This window comes from Antennarius striatus, chromosome 15, assembly GCF_040054535.1.
Source record: "Antennarius striatus isolate MH-2024 chromosome 15, ASM4005453v1, whole genome shotgun sequence".
Classification (NCBI taxonomy): Eukaryota; Metazoa; Chordata; class Actinopteri; order Lophiiformes; family Antennariidae; genus Antennarius; species Antennarius striatus.
The window spans coordinates 4,314,284-4,317,500 of NC_090790.1; the positions used below are offsets into that span (position 1 = coordinate 4,314,284).

The 3,217-nt window shown below is 40.7% G+C and overlaps 1 long non-coding RNA gene across 2 annotated transcripts in view; it reads right to left on the reverse strand.

Annotated features, from left to right (window-relative positions):
• Positions 1-465: 465 nt before the first annotated feature.
• The window catches only part of LOC137608342 (uncharacterized), a 4,594-nt gene continuing 1,842 nt past the window's right edge, over positions 466-3,217 (reverse strand). For both annotated transcript variants that reach the window (XR_011038176.1, XR_011038175.1), the window contains exons 2-3: positions 684-756; positions 466-584 (exon numbers count right to left, since the gene is read on the reverse strand). This is a non-coding gene — a long non-coding RNA (uncharacterized lncRNA). The remainder of the gene's footprint in view (positions 585-683; positions 757-3,217) is intronic.

The window sequence follows — 3,217 nt, forward strand, 5'->3', positions numbered from 1 at the left end:
CAAGGCAGAAAATGAGGACTGCCGTGCAAGATAAAGGTATTTTATTATGTGGTTGTTAATAAAAGCCAAGGGCACATTTAGCAATCTTACCTGACTGCTTTCTTTTGGGCAGCGCCTTTCAGTAATCACATTACTATAACGTGATGCTGGTGTAAACGCCTTACCTTGTGGTGGAATGATGTCAGCCTGTGTGTTGAATAAAGACTATTCATGTATGTGCTTAGCATAGACACGAAGGTCAACCTCTTCTCTCCTGAGAAATACATTATTGGTTTTGTAATTGTCTTGTTAATGGTCCTAAATGATCTCTTAATCAGAACACAATTATATGGAACAAACTGACAATTATGTGACAACGTATCCAAAGCTAGAATTTGAAGAAATGCAAAGTCGTATTCAATATTATTAATATTCCAGTTGGATTTGATTTTTTTTTTTAATTAAAAAAAAATCAACTAGATTTCAAACCTTTTCATAAACCTACAAAAAGAAATCCTGACTCATGTGAATGACCTAAGGGAATCATTTTGTGGCTGTGATCTTTCATCGGCTCGTCCAACCAGAAGCTGACCAGAAAATAAGAACTGATGAACCATAAGACAAATACAAGAAACACTGAACTTAGATGGGACAGAGAGAAGTGTTACAAAAAAACCACAGGGTAACACTTACTGAACACTTACTGAAAGTCTGGGTCCGGTACCAGATGTGGTTCAGACCCCAACAAATGTTTTCACCCACGTGGCCCAGCTGTTCCTATTGACACCAGAAGAATGAGAATTACATCTCATGTAAACACCTGACCTTCAGTCAGAATGATTGAACACATTTTCCTTAGAAATAAATCAAACTCAAGGGAAAGCTTCTTCTGAAGTGGTCCTGGGGGGGTCAGAAGGTAACAAACTGGACAAAACATTTGATGATCGGAAAAATTCCACAGACGTATAACCACTTTTTTTTTTTTGCGTACAGCTTATTGTTTTTTTTCTTAAATTTTATATACTGATTATGATCCCCGAAGGGAAATTAAGAATGCGCACTCTAGTATGTTAGTCAATTTCTCCTATGCATATACTGTATATATTAGTGTCTACAGACACAAGGGGACCTGTAGGCATGCAATGGGAGGTAGAGTGGCGGGCAACCTCGTTGTGGAGTGCCCAAATGAACAGCTTGTGAGGGGGACAGTGCCTTGCGCAAGGGCTCCGGAGGTGATCTGACACCTCCCACTGTCAGTTCACTCTCTGGGTGTTTTTGGATGGGAGCGGGAATCAAACCGCCAATCTTGGAACATTGGACGACCTGCTCTACTGCCGGCTCTACCACTGAGCCACTGCCGCCCCTGTATAAGTGTTGTTTTAACTCCTTTGTCAGTTTTCAAATCTAATACAGAAGTAACACCATGCTATCAGGTATAGTGGAGGAAGCCCTGACTGTGATGTCACACCTGAAGATGTAGCCTGTAATGGAGAAAGTCTTTAACACCTCGCTATGACTTTAAAAACCAAAGTTGGTTGACATGGAAACTTCAGGAGAACATCTGTACTCATGTCAGGGAGGCGATGAAGATCATCTGCCACTCTGCCACCACTGGGTGTAAAAAGTAATTTCCCCGTTAGGGGATTAATAAAGTGGGTCTTGTTCTTCTTCTAACCAGTAGTCTATCTGTTTTATACGGTAAATGGAAGGAAATAACGACTGAGAGGTTGGGAGGGTTCACAACTAACTGAAAACGAACTCATCACCCGGGTCAGAGAGAAAAGAGAGTGTTTCGTGACAACAGTCCAGTCATGGCAGCATCAGTACTTTTATCTCAGGTTCTCAGAACAGGAGTGGACCTGGAGTGGACCTGGATCACACTTCAGGCATTGTGTCCTCAGAGAACATGGATCTCCTCCAGACCACGTTCACTTGGCCACTCCGTCCTGGACTTGGGTTTATTTTGGATCCACTGCAGAGTTGTGTGAATTCAGGTAGGTGAGGATTAATGAGTCTCTTTTCTTAGCTTACTGGGCTGTGATGTGTCTGCACTTCCCAGCAGAACCTTTTTCTGTTGATACAGTGGCTTACAAAAGTATTTATACCCTTTGACTTTTTCACATTTTGTCACGTTACGACCACAAATACACTTTATTGGAATTTTATATGAAAGACCAATACAAACTGGCACACAATTGTGAAGTAAAAAGAAAATTATGCATGATTAAAAAACAAAACAACCCCCCCCCCCCAAAACATAAAAATGAAAAGTGTGGCGTGCAAAAGTGTTCAGCCTCCCTTTTCTCTTAGTGCAAACAGTTGCTTTCGGTGCCAGATCTTTGCTGACTGATTGAATGTTGACCTAATGACTAAATGGAGTCTGCATGTGTGTAATCTGATCTCAGAACAGATACAACTGTTCTGTGATGGCTTCACAGGTTTGTTAAGACAATACTGGGGAGCAAACGGCATCATGAAGTCACAGCAATACACCACACAGGTCAGGGATAAAATTCCGGTACTTCAAGATTTGAACATCACTCAAATGAGTGATAACACTCATTCCATCATGCAAAAATGAAAATAATATGGCACAACTACAAACCCAACAACATACTGATATACTCTGAAACCTAAAGGCTGAACAGGGATAGCACTGATCAGAGATGGAGCCAAGAGGACCTTGGTGACTCTCGATAAACTGCAGAGATCCACGGTTCATGTGTCCAAAGGACAGCTGTTGGTCATGCACTGCATAAATCTGGCTTTTATGGAAGACTGGCAAGAACAACCCCTCAAAAAGTCATATTTGCAGTTTGTCAGAAGTAACATGGGGGGGGGGGGGGACACAGCAAACGTGGAAGAAGGTGCTTTGGTCAAATGAGACCAAAACAGAACTTTTGGGCTGTTATGCGTGATCAGAAAATGAAAATCACACATCACTCTGAAAACAGCCTCCACATTCTCAAACATGATGGATGGAAAGATGGAAGGTGGATGGACTTTTTACAATTTACATTAAGGTGAGGAAAAAAAAAAGTTTTATTTTTTATTCGTTATTGCTTCTGTTCCACCTTTTAATACACCGACACCACGTCAAGTTCCTTGTGTGGTAAAATTTACTGTATTGAGCAATAAACTTTTTTCTGATTCTGAAACAAATAGAGGACAATTTTGGAAGAAACCGTGTTAGAATTAGTATTCAAATTTTAATTCATGACGAATAACATTTTTAAGT